At 38.3% G+C, this 18,158-nt stretch overlaps 1 protein-coding gene across 1 annotated transcript in view; it reads left to right on the top strand.

Annotated features, from left to right (window-relative positions):
- Positions 1–18,158, top strand: part of Rtl4 (retrotransposon Gag like 4) — a 134,286-nt gene that overhangs the window by 10,163 nt on the left and 105,965 nt on the right. The gene's annotated exons all lie outside the window — the stretch shown is intronic.

Genomic DNA, 18,158 nt, shown 5'->3' with positions numbered 1-18,158 from the left:
AAGAGAGACATTGTCTCAGAGTAAATGGTCGGGGAAAATATTCCAATCCAATGGACCTAAGAAACAAGCAGGTATAGCTATCCTAATATCTAACAAAATAGACTTCAAACTAAAATCAGTCAAAAGAGACAAAGAAGGATACTTCATATTAGTGACAGGAAAAATCCATCAAGAGAAAGTCTCAATACTGAACATCTATGCCTCAAATACAAGGGCACCGTCATGTGTAAAAGAAACACTTCTAAAGCTTAAATTATACATTAAATCACACACTAACAGTGGGAGACTTCAACACTCCTCTCTCACCACTGCACAGGTCAGTCAGACAAAAAATGGAACAGAGAAATAAGGGAACTAACAGATGTTATGACTCAAATGGACTTAATAGACATCTATAGAATATTCCACCCAAACATAAAATGATACACCCTCTTCTCAGCCCCTCATGGATCCTTCTCAAAAATTGACCACATACTTGATAACAAAGCAAACCTCAACAAATACAAAAGAATTGGAATAATCGCATTATCTTATCATATCACCATGGTTTAAAAGTAGAGGTCATCAACATACTAATTCCAGAAATACCACATACACATGGAAATAAAACAATGCTCACCTGAATCATCAATGGATAAAGGAAGAAATAAAAATAGAAATTAAAGACTTCCTAAAATTCAATGAAACTGACCACAAAACATAGTCAAATTTATGGGACACAATGAAAGCAGTGTTAAGAAAAAAGTTCATAGCACTAAATGCCTATATAAAGAAGCTAGAAAAATCGCACACTAGTGAATTAATAGAACATTTGAAAACTTTAGAACAAAAAGAAGCAAACTCGCCCAAGAGAACTAGACGGCAGGAAATAATCAAATTGAGAGCTGAAATCAACAAAATAAAAACAAAGAAAACAATACAAAGAATCAATAAGACAAAGGGTAGGTTCTTTGCGAAAATCAACAAAATATACAAACCTTTATTCAAACTAAGTAGAATGCAGAGAGAGAATATCCAAATTAACAAAATCAACAATGGAAAGTGGGACATAACAACAGACATGGAAGAAATACAGAGAATCATCAGGCCATACTTGAAAATTTGTATTCCACAAAATTGGAAAACTTAAAGGATATGGACAACTTCCTGGATAAATATCATTTGCCAAAATTAAATCAAGACCAGATAAGCAAATTAAACAGACCTATAACTACATAAGATATAGAAACAGTCATCAAAAGTCTCCCAACCAAAAAAAGCCAAGGACCAGATGGTTTCAGCTCAAAATTCTACAAGACTTTTAAAAAATAACTAATACTAATACTCCTCAAATTATTCTACACAATAGAAACAGAACGAACATTGCCAAATTCTTTTTATGAGACTACAATTACCCTGATACCCAAACTACAGAAAGACATTACTAAGAAAGAAAATTACAAACTAATCTTACTCATGAACATTGATGCAAAAATAATAAATAAAATACTGGCAAATCGAATCAAAGAACACATCAGACCCATAAAGACCCTTCAGCTACCATAATCATGTCAGCTTCATCCCAGAGATACAGGGATGGTTCAACATATGAAAATCTGTCAATGTAATCCACCATATAAACAAACTGAAAAATAAAAACCACATAAACATCTCATTAGATGCTGAAAAAGCCTTTGACAAAACACACCATCCCTTTGTGATAAAGATCTTGAAAAGAGCAGGGATACAAGGAACATACCTAAACATAATAAAGGCAAAATACAGCAAGTTAACAGCCAACATCAAACTAAATGGAGAGGAACTCCCAGCAATCCCACTGAAATCAGAAACAAGACAATGTTGTCCAATATCTTCATATCTATTCAATATAATTCATATCTATTCAATATAACAAGACAAAACTGTTGAAGGACTTGCGGGCTGCGTTCCTGCCACCCAGCTCCCGGCCACCTGGCTAGCTTATGGCTCAAAATAACAACACTGAAAGGGGATATAAATCAGAAAAGAAGTCAAACTCTCACTATTTGCTGCTGGTATGATAGTTTAAATAAGCGACCCCAAAAATTCTAGCAAGGAACTTCTACAACTCATAAACACTTATAGTAATGTAGCAGGATACAAGATTAACTCAAAAAAATTAGTAGCTCTCCTTTATACAGATGATAAAACACTGGTAAAGAAATCAGAGAAACATAGCCACAATAGCCACAAATAACATAAAATAGGTCAGAGTAACTCTATGCAAACAAGTGGAAGACTTGTATGACAAGAACTTTAAACCTTTGAAGAAAGAAATTGAAGAAGACACTGGAGAGTGGAAAAATCTCCTATGCTCTTTAGTAGGCAGAACTAACATAGTAAAAATGGCAATCTTACCAAAAGCCATCTACAGATTCAATGCAATGCCCATCAAAATTCCAGCAAAGTTCTTCACAGAACTTGAAAAAACAGTCCTCAACTTCATATGGAAAATCAAAAAACCCAGGATAGCCAAAACAATCCTATACAATAAAAGAACTTCTGGAGGCATCACAATCCCTGCCTTTAAACCCTATTATAGAGCTACAGTACTTAAAACAGCCTGGTATTGGCATAAGAACAGACAGGAAGAACAATGGAACTAAATCAAAGACACGGATATTAATACACACACCTTTAAAACCTGATTTTTGACAAAAAAGCTAAAATTATTAAATGAAAAAAACAAAGCATAACTGGATATGAACATGTAGAAGAATGAAAATAGAACCATGTCTATCACCATGCACAAAACTCAAGTCCAAATGGATCAAAGACCTCAACATAAAGTCAGCCATACTGAAGCTTATAGAAGAGAAAGTAGTAAAGTATACTTAAATGCATTGGCAAAGGAGACCACTTCCTAAATATATCCCTAGTAGCACATACACAGAGAGAAACAATTAATAAGTTAGACCACATGAAACTGAAAAGCTTCTGTAAAGCAAAGAACATGGTCAACAAGACAAAACTGTTGAAGGACTTGCGGGCTGCGTTCCTGCCACCCAGCTCCCGGCCACCTGGCTAGCTTATGGCTCAAAATAACAACACACAAATTGTATTCATTTAAACATTGCCTGGCCCATTTGCTCTAGCTTCTTAATGGCTAATTCTTACATCTTGATTTCCCATTTCTATTTATGTGTATAGCACCCCAAGGTGCACTTACTGGGAAGATTCTAGCCTACATCCATCCTGGGTTGGAGCTTCATCATGTCTGCCCCAGAGAGGAGAGGAAATGGTGTCTGAGATCACTTCCCTTCTTCCCAGCATTCTGTTCTGTTTACTCTGCCTATCTAATTTTCTGTCCTGTCAGGGCCAAGGCAGTTTCTTTACTTAACCAATGACCTTCCTCCATCACAAAACTACAGCCTACAGAATGGGAAAAGATCTTTACTTATTTTCCACATCAGACAGAGGTCTGATCTTCAAAATATATAAAGAACCCAAGAAATTGGTCATCAAAAGAGCAAATAATCCAATAAAAAATGGAGTACAGACCTAAATAGAGAACTCTCAACAGAGGAATCTAACATGGCTGAAAGACAATTAAGGAAATGTTCAACATCCTTAACCATCAGAGAAATGCAAATGAAAACAACTCTGAGATTCCATATTACACTTGTAAGAATGGCCAAGATCAAAATCACTGATGACAACTTATCCTGGAGAGGTTGTGGGGAAAATGGAACACTTCTGCATTGCTGATGGGAATGCAAGCTGGTACAGCCCCTTTGGATGTCAGTGTGGCAATTTCTGGGAAAATTAGGAAACAACCTTCCTTAAGACCCAGTAATACTACTTTTGGGTATATATCCAAAGGATGTTCAATTGTGCCATGAGGACATAGGCTCAACTATGTTCATAGCATCATTGCTTGTCATAGCCAGAACCTGGAAACAACCTAAATGTCCCTCAACCAAAGAATGGATCAGGAAAATGTGGTACATTTACACAATGGAGTATTACACAGCAGAAAAAATAACCATATCTTGAATTTTGCAGGAATATGGATGGAACTAGAAAACATTTTTAGTAAGGTAACCCATACACAGAGAGTCAAATATCACATGTACTCACTCATAAGTGGTTTTTAAACATAAAGTAAAGAAAACCAGCCCACAAATCATAATCCCAGAAAACTTAGACAACAATGAGGATCTTAAGAGAGATATACATAGATCTAATCTACATGGGAAGTAGAAAAAGACAAGATCTCCTGAGTAAATTGGGAGCACAGGGACCGTGGCGGAGGGTTGAAGTGGAGGGGAGAGGCAGGGAGGGGAGCAGAGAGAAATGTAGAGCTCTATAATAATCAACAAAATAAAGAAACCTTGTCTCAAAACACAGCAAAAAATATTCTTACTTATGCTGTCCAGTGCCCTTAAAATTAGCAAATTGGTTTTTTTTCAAACAGAAATATTCCTAAAGTGTGTAGAGTATGGAAAAAGGAGATGCCTTTGTCCATGTTTCTCATACTGACTCCAGAAATAAGAGAAATTTTAAAATATGGTGAAATATGGCCTAGTCTTTTGGATTGCCCATATTTGTTCCACAATTTAAAGAAAGAGATGATTTAAATATTTGACAATTAAATCACCATTTATGTATTTATACAAGCTTTGCTCTTACCAATTATGGGTTACCATAACAAAATACTGGAGTTTGTGTAGCATTGACAAGAGGGAATGGACTGTTATAGAAACTTGGAGGTCCATAATTAAGGTGTTGGAGTGTGTGGTTTTATGGAAAGTGTTTTCTTCATAACTTGGAGCTGCAGACCTTTTCCTTATGATAGAGAAGAAAAAGGTAGGAAATTCAAGAGGGAAAAAAAAAACAGAACCAGGAATAAGATACACAAGAGGGAGTGGAAGGAAGTAGGAGAGAGTGTTGGGGCACATTCTGTTGGTGGTTCTTATGAGGTTCTTAATATATGGTGAAGGCTCCATGAGGCTGGATCTATATCCTGATCCACGTTTCAGTCAGTAGTGAGTTGTTCAGTTTTCATGAGTTTGTAAGCTTCTATTATTGATATTTAGCATTAATGAATGGTGGTCAAATGGGATGTGGTATTTTATTTCAATTTTCTTGTATATATTGAGACTTGCTTTGTGTCTGAGTATGTCTCAATTTTTGAGAAAGTTCCATGAGCTGCTGAAAAGAATATATGTTCCTCTGTGCTTGGGTTAAATGTTTTGTCAATATGTGAAATCCATTTGATTTATGATGTAATTGAAATTCAGAATTTTTCTGTTTAGATCCTACTTATGCATTCCTTTTGTTCTGTGTTTTAGGGAATTGAGACCATTGATGTTGAGAGTTATCAATAAGCAGTGCTTATTGACTCCTGTTATTTTGTTGTTATTAGTGGTGGTAATGATGGTGGTGGTGGTGGTGTGTGTGTGTGTGTGTTTTTTCCTATTTTGATTGCAGTTCTAGGATTATTTATTCCTTGTGTTTTCCTGTGTTTGCTTAACTTCATTAAGCTAAAGTTTTCCTTCCAGTGCCTTCTGTAGGGCTACATTTTTGTCAGATCCCAAGAAATTCTCTTTTCCAAAGCCAGGCATTTAGACAAAAGTCATCACTCCCTCAGACTTGAGAGTTTAATTTCCATTTTCTAAAAGGAGTTATTTTCCTTATCTCAGGCAAAAGGGACATGAGACTCTTCCATTAACATGCCTATAATGCCTATCAGTGTATCAAGGTCTATGGCAGACCTGTTATACACAACTACTTGTTATATACCTCAAAGCCCCCCTACCCAGCTTACTATCTCCTTTCCTCCCAGGTATCCAATCCCATATAACCCTGGAAATCCTTTCACATGCCATCCACCATTGCTTCTCTCTGTTTTCCCAAGAGACAGCCTTGGCAGCTTGGCAGTTTGCAATAATCTTTCCTATTATCACCTGTGGAGCAGCTATTTTGGTTTCTTTATTATGCCTCTAACATTTGGTACTGAAAACCAGGTACAGAGCAAGGAAAGAAAGTGGTAGACTGAATGTGGCCAGCAGACTGAACCACACCATAAGTGAAGCGGGTAGTGAGGAAGAGGGAGGAGAGAGGGGGCAGGGAGAGAGAGAGAGAGAGAGAGAGAGAGAGAGAGAGAGAGAGAGAGAGAGGAACAGAGCCTAGAGAACAAAAGAGAACACATAGTCAGGATGACAGGGTTATTTATATAGGAAGAAGAAGCTGCAAGAAGGGAATTAAGACCCCTGGGCTGGAGAGGTTTAGTGTAGGTAGGGGTGGGGTGAGAAGGGCTGAGAGAAGCCACAGGTACTGAGTAAGCCTAGAGGCACTTTCATTTGCTAATAGTACTGTAGTTAATAATTTGTCCTGAGTTGTTGGAGACCTGGCATACTTATAGACTTATAGATAGATATTGCTTAAATTAGGTTTTATCATGGGATTTTTTCATTTTCTCTATCTACTCTGATAGAAAGTATTACTGGGTACAGTAGTCTTTGTTGGCATCTGTTGCTTCTTGGAGTTTGTAAACATCTGTCCAGGCCCTTTTGGCTTTTAGAGTCTCCTTTGAGAAATCAGATGTTATTCTAATGCATCTGCCTTTATATGCTACTTGGTCTTTTTTCCTTGTAGCTTTTAATATTATTTCTTTGTAGTGTAAAATTTAGTGTTCTGATTATTTTGTTCTATGGGAAATTTATTTTCTGTTTCAGTCTATTTGGTGTTCTGCATGCTTGTTGTACCTTAATAGGCATTTCTTCTTTAGGTTAGAAAAAATTTCCATCCATGATTTTGTTGAAAATATTTTCTGTGTTTTTGACCTAGGTTTCTTCTCTTTCTTCCACTCCTACTATTCTTAGTTTTGGACTTTTTATAATGTCCTGGGTTTTCTGTATGTTTTGTGGCAGGATTTTTTTTTTACATTTAACAATTTCTTTAACCAAGGTATTAATTTCTTCTATTGTATCTTCAATGCCTGAGATTCTCTCTTTCATCTCTTGTATTCTGTTGATGTGGCTTGCCTCTGAGGTTCCTATTTGAGTGGCTAATTTTTTCTTCCAGATTTCCCTCAGTTGGGGTTTTCATTATTGATTCCATTTCTTTCTTATTTTTTATTGAGAAAAGGAAAAAAAAGTTTCCGCCTCCTCCCAGCCTCCCATTTCCCTCCCCCTCCTCCCACCTTTCTCTCCCTCCCCCCACTCTTCTCCCCCTCCCCCACTCCTCTCCCCCTCCCTCTCCTATCCAAAGAGCAGTCATGGTTCCCTGCCCTGTGGAAAGTCCAAGGTCCTCCCCCCTCCGTCCATGTCTAGGAAGGTGAACATCCAAACTGGCTAGGCTCCCACCAAGCCAGAACATGAAGTAGGATCAAAACCCCTTGCCATTGACCTTGGCTTCTCATCAGTCCTCATTGTTCGCCATGATCAGAGAGTCCGGTTTTATCCCATGCTGTTTCAGTCACAGTCCAGCTGGCTTTGGTGAGCTCCCAATAGATCAGCCCCACTGTCTCAGTGGGTGGGTGCACCCCCCGTGGTCCTGACATCCTTGCTCATGTTCTCCCTCCATCTGCTTCTCATTGGGACCTTGGGAGCTCAGTCCAGTGCTCCAGTGTGGGTCTCTGTCTCTATCTCCATCCATCACCAGATGAAGGTTCTATGGTGATATGAAAGATATTCGTCAGTATTGCTATAGGATAGGGTCAGTTCAGGTTCCCTATCCTCAGCTTCCCAAGGGACTAACTGGGGACATCGCCTTGGGCTCCTGGGAGCCACTCTAGGTTCAAGTCTCTTGCCAACACTAAGGTGGCTCTTTCAACTAAGATATGTGCTTCCCTGCTCCCCTATCCAACCTTCCTTTGTCCCAATCTTCCTGTTTCCCCAAGTTCCCCCCAATCCTCCCCTTCTCACTTTTCTCTCCCTGTCCCCCCTTATCCCCAACCCACCCCAACCCAAAGATCTCAATTTTCTCCCAGGCAATTTTGTCTGCATACAAATGGATGGAAATAGAAAACACTATCCTGAGCGAGGTAACCCAGACCCAAAAAGATGAACATGGTATGTACTCACTCATAATTGGTTTCTAGCCATAAATAAAGGTCACGGAGTGTTTACCTGGTGAACCTAAAGAAGCTAAATAAGAAGGTGAACCCAAGGAAAAACATATAGTTATTCTCTTGGCTATGGGAAGTAGACAATATTGATTCCATTTCTACTCTCAAGTCTTGAACTGTTTTATTCCTTTCCTTTCACGGTTTGTTTGTGTTTTCATATATTTCTTTACATGATTTAAAAATTTTTCTTTTTAAAGACACTTATCATATTCATAAATGCTATTTTAAGATCTTTGTCTTGTGCTTCAACTATGTTTCAGTACTCAGTGCCTGCTGTGATAGGGTTGCTGGGCTCTAGTGGAAACTTTTTTCCTAGTTGTTATTGATTGCATTTTCACATTGGTATCTAGGCACTAAGATTTGGGAAGATTGTAATTCTAGGTGCCGATATATGGTCCTATTTTTTGTTGGTGGGTGTTTTGTTCCTTGGTTTCTGTTGCCCTCTATGGTTCTTAGGAGAGTGTGGTGGCTGCATGATGCCTGGTAGGCAATTTTTCTGGGACCCTGATAGTGGTCACTGAGAGTTCCCAGTAAATGAGTTTTTAGATATTGAGGGCTTTCACTTAGAAACTGAGGATTTTCTTGGGGAACTGAGGGGTTCCCTAGATGGGAAGAGAGAAAGCATGGTGTTTTGCCAAGATCTGCTTAGTCCCCCGGGAATAAAATTAGAGAGTAGGGAGAGGCCACAACAAATAGTCTTCTACAGTGCTGGACTGAGACTAGGAGATTAGATTTGGATGAGAGGAGGGAAAACAAAGATCTGGAGCTTGCCCACCTGCTTCTTAGGACTACTTGTTTCTCTGGAAGGTTTGGCCAGTGGGCTAAGGAGTGCCTACTGGAGTCGGTGGCTGGGAAAATAGGATGAGTGTGAATGAAGGTTGGAGGAGATCTCCAATGATCCTCTGGAAATGGGCAGGAAGGTTGCAGCGGGTGATCTGATAACTCAGCAGGATGAGACTGGGGGATTGGATTTGAAGAACAGAAAGGAGTGATGAAGATCTAAAGTTAGCCTACCTGCTTCCCAAACCCAAATGTCAGTCTTTTATCTTAAAGAACTAAGACCAGCAGTCCATAGGTGGCACTACTCACAATAGATTATGCTCTCCCCTATGGGTCACTAATTAGGAACATGCCATACAAGTTTCCCTACAGCCTGATCATGTGGAAGCATCTCCTAAGCTGAGGTTTCCTCCTCAGTGATGTGCTGTGGGATGATGTCTGTACCCTGTCACTTGTATTTTAAGTAAATGCTGATTGGCCAGTAGCCAGGCAGGAAGTATAGGCAGGGTGATGAGGCAGGAAGTAAGGCGGGGCAAGGAGAACAGGAGAATCCTGGGAAGAGAATAGATTCAGTCTGGAGTCATCATCCAGACACAGAGGAAACAATATGTGACTGACTTGCAGCTAAAGGTACCAAGCCAAGTGACTAACAAAGATAAGAATTATGGGCTAATATAAGAGTTAATAAGAAGCCTGAGCTAATAGGCCAATCAGTTGATAATTATTGTGTGTTTATTTGGGACTAAATAGCTGTGGGACCTGGTCAGATAGAAACATCAGTTAACAGTGATGGCTCTAGTTTGTGTCATGTAGGAATAAAACTAGCCAGCACAGTAAGAATGCTACCATTAGTCTATTTCAAGGAAACAATGAATAATAATTGAAAGTAACACCCTTGAATAGATTTGGGGTTGAATTTTGGTTTGCTGAGTGACCTTGGAAAAGTCACTTCAATATTCTTTATCTGTTTATTTACCTATGAAATGAAAATGACAATTCCCATGTACAAGAGTTATTATAAGAATTAAATGAGATGGTATCTGTAAAGTACTAACAGATAAATGACAGCTTGTCATTAATAATCTAAGAATCAGATTGGAGGTGATGCATATTTTCCTAATAAGGAACATAGCTTGATTTTCAAGTATAGAAAAAGTTAATATATTTTGGAGAAAGTACCTCAGGACTTATGGGGCAACTTTGGAAAGATTTTGCATTTAAAACACTCTTTATTTCTTTAGGGAATGAGAGAATAAATTTCTAAATTAACTTGAGCTGGTATAAGAGGTCTTGCTATATAATACAAATAAAACACAGTGTCTTCATGTTGAGCTCAAAAAAACACCAGTCACATGTGCAAACTGATTAGATAACAGTTAAAATCTGCACCGCACTACCCTGGGGAAGCTTGTTTCTCCTGGTTTCTTCTTTCCTTAGTTGCCAATTGTCTAATACCAAATGGTCAGAAAATAGGCCATCAATTTGAAAGAGAGCATAACAGGTACCAGAAGGGTTCAAAGGAAGGAAAGGGAAGGGCGAAAGATAGAATGTCATAGTCACAGTTACTATTGCTGTGATGAATAAAGCAACTTGGGGAGAAAAGGATTTATTTGTCCTTTACTTCTACATTATAGAATACCATTGAAGGAAGTTTGGACAGGAACTCTTGCAGGACCAGAACCTGAAGACAGGAGCTGATGCAGAGACCATGGAGAAGTGCTGCTTACAGCCTTGTTCCTCATGGCTTGCTCAGCCTGCTTTCTTATAGAACCCAGGATCACCAGCGCAGGGGTTCTCATAACTGCCTGGGCCCTTTCCCATCAATCACTAATTAAGAAAATACCCTACAGGCTTGCCTGCAGCCTGATCTTATGTAAGCATTTTCTCTTTCTTTCTTTCTTTCTTTCTTTCTTTCTTTCTTTTCTTTTGTTTTCTTTTTATTGAAAACAATCTTTTCTCATTTTATATAATGATTGAGGTTCCCTACTTTCAGATGATTTTAACTTGTGTCACGTCAACATAAAAATACCCAACAATGTAATTATATTATAATATCAAGGATTGGAAAATTAAAAAAAAAACTTTAATACATGCTCTCTGTAGAGTGCAAAGTGCAAAAGACATTGTATAGTGGGTCCTGTAGATCTGCAGTTTTAAACTTCCACAAACTGAAAATATATCTGCCCTGGGCATACACTGTCTTTTGTTTTTTTTTGTCTTAACAGTTTGTCATAACAACTACTTATATAACATACATACTATAGTCTACATGTTATATGAAGGCTGTAAGTATTCTCTGATTTCTGTATACAAGAGGGCTCCTAGAACCAACACTTCCAGGGTTACCAAGGGATAACTGTATATTCCTAATAACAGGAGGAGCTCTTTACAATCCCCCTTTATGTACCCTACACTCTCTGGGAATATTCTGCATATGACAAGTGCTTCCAAATTTTGGCTCTCTTTAACTCTACTCTTCAAATCTTCCTTACAAATAGGAAGTACCAAGACACTCTTTTTTTTTTTTTTCTTTTCGAGACAGGGTTTCTCTGTGGCTTTGGAGCCTGTCCTGGAACTAGCTCTGTAGACCAGGCTGGTCTCGAACTCACAGAGATCCGCCTGCCTCTGCCTCCCGAGTGCTGGGATTAAAGGCATGCACCACCATTGCCCGGCTGCCAAGACACTCTTGACATTCTCTTTTCCCACCCACTTTTCTGAGACCAACTGTGTATTTTGTATGTCTATTTCCATAAATTGTGCATCAAGACACAAACTTACCCCTCTGCTCTAGATACCCTGATCCCTGTCAGGGAGGTGAAGTGTGTGTTGCGTCAGAGTTGGAGTTGATTAGAAGATAGATTGCAAAGGCATATCGTTTGATAGCTTTTCTAGACTTGGACTAATTAAACTATTTATTTTTTTATTTTTATTTTTTGGTTTTTCGAGACAGGGTTTCTCTGTGGTTTTGGAGCCTGTCCTGGAACTAGCGCTTGTAGACCAGGCTGGTCTCGAACTCACAGATATCTGCCTGCCTCTGCCTCCTGAGTGCTGGGATTAACGGCGTGCACCACCACCAACCGCCTCATTAAACTCTTTAGATGTTAGTCAAAGTATTGTTATCCAGACTAAGAATACCTTTTACAATTCTCTTTGAGTAGAAGTTTAGCAATTCAGATATAATACTGGTTTGAGGATTATTCTCATTGGAAACTACCTATGCTTTTAAAGAAAGGAATAGTCCCATAGAATACTTTAGTAAAAAAGTTTCCCGTGTTCAGATTTCTTTTTTTTATTTTTTATTTATTTATTTATTAAAGATTTCTGTCTCTTCCACACCGCCGCCTCCCCTTTCCCTCCCCCTCCCCCAATCAAGTCCCCCTCCCTCGTCAGCCCAAAAAGCAATCAGGGTTCCCTGCCCTGTGGGAAGTCCAAGGACCACCCACCTCCATCCAGGTCTAGTAAGGTGAGCATCCAAACTGCCTAGGCTCCCACAAAGCCAATACGTGCAGTAGGATCAAAACCCCTTGTCATTGACCTTGGCTTCTCATCAGTCCTCATTGTCCACTATGTTCAGCGAGACCGGTTTTAACCCAGGCTTTTTCAGACCCAGACCCGCTGGCTTTGGTGAGTTCCCGATAGAACATCCCCATTGTCTCATGGAGCAGAAGGAGAGAGAGCACTAGCAAGGAACTCAGGACCGTGTTCAGATTTCTAAAGCTGCAGCAGCAGTTGGAGGAAATAGTAAAAGGAACAACTATTGCAGAAAACATTTGAATTCTGCTGCAGTGCTTCATGATTCCTGCATGATCCTGTTTCATTGCCACAACATCCTGCACACTGAATGACTTTTTTCTTTGCTGCACATGTAGAAACTGAGCTGTACAGAAATGCCATCTCTTGCTTAATGTTACTCAACTGTCAAGAGATGAAGTTATGTTCTTCCCAGACATGATTGTAACGGCGTAAATGAATGAAGACAGATTGTAAAAATATATACAGCTTTAATAGACTTACAGAACCACCGTCCCGCAGGGACCAGGAAAGCAGAAGCATGCTAGCCAGATTTATAGGTAAACATTAGCCCGAGGCGAACACGGCCCCTAAGGGGCGGGACTTATCCCTAAACATGATATATGATTAGGATGACATTCTCTCTCTCTCTCTCTCTCTCTCTCTCTCTCTCTCTCTCTCCTCTTTTTCCTTATATGAGATGGCAAATGTAAAACGGATGTTAGGCTGTTATGAAGAGCCCATAGTTATGGTGCTTTCATGGGATACTGCTTTACTGCTTTGGCAACTGTGGATGAAGGGAATGGGTGACTAAAGACCATTAAGAATGAGTAACATCAGTCAGATAACAAAGTCATAAAGCTTGGTGCTCTATGAGAAAGTGGCAAAGAAGATAGATACTTGAACTTTCATATTTAGAGGACAAAAATTATAAAACATAGGTCAGCAAGCATAAAATACTTCCCATATATACAGCACTATACTTTCTGTATGATAGCTGAGAGTACTCTAATGATTTATTTACACAGTGCCTAACTCACAGAATAGTGCACCAAGAACGTTCTGCTACTGTCATCATACAGATTTGCATTCTGCTCTCCAGTCATATTGATGTCAGTTACATGCATAGCTAGCAGTAACTGGTCCAAGGAAAGAGAGTCAGGAAGATTAGATTTGTTATTTAAGCCTACTTTGCTGGAAAACTGATCGTCTATGTCTGTTGGAAATTTTGTTTCATGTAGCACTTAAACCGATTCTGAAATGAAAACAATACTGTCACCGGACAACCTGACACCACTTCTACATGTCTTCCCTAACATGTCTCATAGTGTTGTCTCGGTTTTGTTAGAGTTGTGCCTATTACAATTGTCCCAAGGAACACGTTCCACCATTTTTACATCTTTCTCATTCTCCTGTGTGGTTTTAGGCCTTCTTAAGCTATTCTTCCCTTCCATGTATGCTAGATATCTGACCAAGCTCCTTGAAATGATTTTGAAGTACAGAAGGCACTGTCTTCTCTGTCTTCCTGAGGTACTCTCTCAGATCCTTAGTTTTGTTTCTAATTCGTGGAAATGATATTTACTACATTTTTTGCTATTAGTTTATAATACTAATATTATACTGGATATAGATATATATATATATCCAGTTTGCTTTTTGCATACATTCACATTCATGCAATTGTGAATTAGTGCATTGCATATCCATTGTATTTTACCCATCCATTTTTTGAAGGTTAAAAATCTAGATGGTCACCAACCCCAGGCAGAGATACAGGATATATATATATCCCTTATGGAACCACGTGCATATGTCTTTCGAGTTCAAGTATATACTAAGAAGAGATTTTGGTGAACCATAGGATATGTGTTTTCTTCATGAAATTATGCCACGCCAGGTTGCTCTCTGGAATGATTATAGCAGATTTGATCCCAATCATTAGTAGAGTGTTTGTTTGTCCCTATTTTTCATTGCTTTCAATCCCTGGAATTATTCAGTTATTTTCTTTTATCCAGGTTGAAAATTGTATAAGTAATAGTCCAGCGAATGTTTCAAGATTCCCATCTCTTATTATGAATGATTCATGCTCATTTTAAATAACCAGACTATAATAAAATTGATGTGTCAATAAACCAGAATAAGGGGCTGGAGATGTGTAGACTGCCGGCCTACATACACAAAGTCCTACATTCCATTGCTAGCCACACCAAAATTACTCAAGAATGTTCAATTAACCTCACTGTATTTGTTTTCCCCTGTTACAGCTCAGTCCTCAGTCAAGATTAGACATGTATCATTTTGAGAACGTATAATTATTAGTTGTTTGATATTAGGAAAGTTGATTTCCTTCTCTGGACCTCTATATTGTCGTCTATATAACAACATTAGACCAAACACTTTCTAAGGGCCCTAGAAGAGACTTTAACTTTCTATAATTCAAACGATATAATATTCATCCATCAAATACTGTGTTTCTTCTTCCATGTCAACTTTCACTTTAACAAACACCATTCAGTTCATTCTTCAGGCCATAGTTGTGGCAATTTACTCTTCATTAACAGCCAATATCTCCTCCCTCCCCCTTTTTTCTAAGTAGAGAAATACACTGCCTTTTGCCACTTTTTCTCCAGCAAGTTAAAAGAATGATGCCAATTTTTCCTGCTGTTCTTTAGTCTCTAAACAGCATTTTGCCTAAATTACAGACCTATCAAAATTCTCTCTAGCTCCAATCAGAACAAGGGGAAGATTAAAAGAAAAGCTTAATCTTAGTCGCATGCTACCATAAATATGAAATGCAAAGAGACTAATAATATGACATTAGAGTCTGACAATGACATAGTACTGATTCTGTGTTACAAAATCAAAGCTACTTATGTCCCTTTTCTGTATAGAAGGAAACAATTTCTTAGCCTACCCTGATTCATTCTTTAAGAGAAGAAAATAAACAAACAACAAAAAACCTAAACAAAGCCCTTTAACAATTTAAAATTTTGTCAATGGTACATTTGGTTGAATCACGCGAAATTATAGTTTTTATAAAAAGCAATAAAATATCAGCAAATTCATGTAATTCCACCTTAATGGATGTGACATTGCCAAATAGTTTCTGAACATTCCCCAGGAGGTAATTACTTAGCAGTGATTTTGTTGATACTATTCTTATTTCTGAGTATTTCCAAATGGGACCAATGCCTGTTCTTTGCCTCCTAGTCAATCCTTGCAAGCCTTACAAGGGAAAGCATTTTTTCTCTTCTTTTTTTCTCCTTCTTTGAGTATTTTCAGTGTTACCTACTTACTGCAACTCTGGCTTTCCCCTCAGCAGCTGTGATATGACACGAAGATGACCATGTACGTTCGTTTCTACTCTCAAGTATCAGACATGTGCTAGGAGTAAGGGGGACTCCTATTTTTTCTATTTTTCACACATGTGTCAGACATTAGGGCTCAATATTTTATGTTTCCCATCTAATATAATCTTCTAAGCTCTATGACAAAACTACTTTGATAACCAACCACCTTATAGAGGACAAGAATGGGATGTAAGTTTAAAAAAAAAAGGTAAATGGGATGTAAGTAGTAGGTTTAGGACTCAAAGGTCTATGCATCTCCAAAGCTTATGGCCTTCTGACTGATTCATTCTGCTTTGGATCAGTTTGTGGGTGGTTCTTTTTTTTTTTTTTTGCTGAAGAATTAATACATTTAATGAAGGTTTAAAAGGAAAAATGGAGAGATCGAGAGAGTGAATGCAGAGCCCTGGTATGAAAACATTTGCTCTCTCTAGTCAGTCATTGAATTCAGTGAAATTACAATGTAAACAGACATAGAAGGGCGTTCTGAAAGTATGGAATAAGAAAACTGATACAGAACTGAGTTAGGACAACAGAAAGCCAAGAAAAAAATCAGAACATATATCTGTATAATGGATTTTTTTATCAAATTATTTTCTGATTGATCTATATGATGGCTTTTTATCAAATTATTCTCTGGTTGTTCTGATATTTTAAGCACCATTTTTTTTTAAAAAATTGTTTTTACTGAGCTATATATTTTTCTCCACTCCCCTCCCTTCCTCTACCCTTCCCTTCTACCTTCTCCCATGGTCCCCATGCTCCCAATTTACTCAGGAGATCTTGTCTTTATCTACTTTCCATGTAGATTAGATCCATGTATGTCTCTCTTAGGGTCTTCTTTGTTGTCTAGGTTCTCTGGGATTGTGAATTTTAGGCTGCTTTTTCTTTGCTTTATATCTAAGAGCCACTTATAAATGAGTGCATATGATATTTGCCTTTCTTGGATTGGACTGGGTTACTTCAATATGATGTTTTATAGATCCACCCTTTTTTTAACAGTCATATATTTATTGATCCACCCATTTTTAAACACCTTTCTTTCTTTCTTTCTTTCTTTCTTTCTTTCTTTCTTTCTTTCTTTCTTTCTTTCTTTTGTTTTGCCTTATCTTTTTTTATTTATTTATTAAAGATTTCTGTCTCTTCCCCACCGCCGCCTCTCATTTCCCTCCCCCTCACCCAATCAAGTCCCCCTCCCTCGTCAGCCCAAAGAGCCATCAGGGTTCCCTGTCCTGTGGAAAGTCCAAGGACCACCCTCCTCCATCCAGGTCTAGTAAGGTGAGCATCCAAACTGCCTAGGCTTGTGGGTGGTTCTTTAACTACAGAATAGGAAGCAAATAAAGTGCAGTGTATCTGCCTAAGGTGTCCTATGGTGCCAATGGCAATTACAGAAAAGCATTTGTTTTGGGAATAGTTACTTGGGGAAGTTGTATATCTCAAGAAAACATTAACACCCAAACCTCTACGTGTTGCTCTCATTTGTAAAAGTCATCTTACTTGTGCTTCACTTTGCCTCTATCTATGGGATTGCTTTCTGTTATGTAAGAGCAAATTTATGTCATTCACAATCCTAAACCTCAGAAACTTAGAATTTTCCTTTATGTACATGTGGAACATTTCTACCCCAAGACAAGTGACAGTTTATAAGTATGACCTTTTTTTCCAAAATCTATTGACTGATTGATTGATTCTCTCAGTCCCTCCTCACCTCCTCTACTTCTACACTCCCCAATCCACTCCCCTCTCTTCTTTTGAGGAAAGGGCAAGTTGAGTATCAACAAAACATGGCATATCAAGTTACTGTAAGACTAAACACCTCTTCATGTATTAAGGCTGGGCAAGGAGACCCAGAATGAAGAGTAGGGCCATATCGCCTTTAACCATATGTTGCAATATAAAAGACAGAAACAAACAAAACCTTGGCTTCCTATCTGCTGCCCCTTTAACTTCTTCATTGTGCTTCTATCTATCAGATTTGTAGAATATTCTAATTATGTTTATGGATTCCCAGATATTAATAACATACTATATTGTCAATGTTTGTTAAGTGAACTGATTTTCTGAGTTGAGGGATATTACATATGAACATATTAATCTTACCTTTATTTTGTTTTGATTTTGAAAAAGAATCATTATGAAGTAGTCTTTATTGTCCTACAACTCTTGATGTATACCACACTTGCCTCAAACTTGCAATGATTTCCTACCTCTACAGTTTCAGTATTGGGATTATAAGCCTATGCTATTATGACTGGACTTCACATCATCATTTTGATGAGTGAAAAGCTACAGGTATGGTCTGGGTAAATGGCTCAATAGTTAAACAGCATTTGTTGCCCTTAGAGAGGAACTGACTTCAGTTACCAGCACCCATACTGGTGTTCTCTCTCTCTCTCTCTCTCTCTCTCTCTCTCTCTCTCTCTCTCTCT

This window comes from Alexandromys fortis, unplaced genomic scaffold, assembly GCF_014885135.2.
Source record: "Alexandromys fortis isolate MF-2015 unplaced genomic scaffold, M_Fortis_MF-2015_v1.1 scaffold_200, whole genome shotgun sequence".
NCBI classification, from domain to species: domain Eukaryota; kingdom Metazoa; phylum Chordata; class Mammalia; order Rodentia; family Cricetidae; genus Alexandromys; species Alexandromys fortis.
This window is presented reverse-complemented; position numbering and strand designations above follow the sequence as displayed.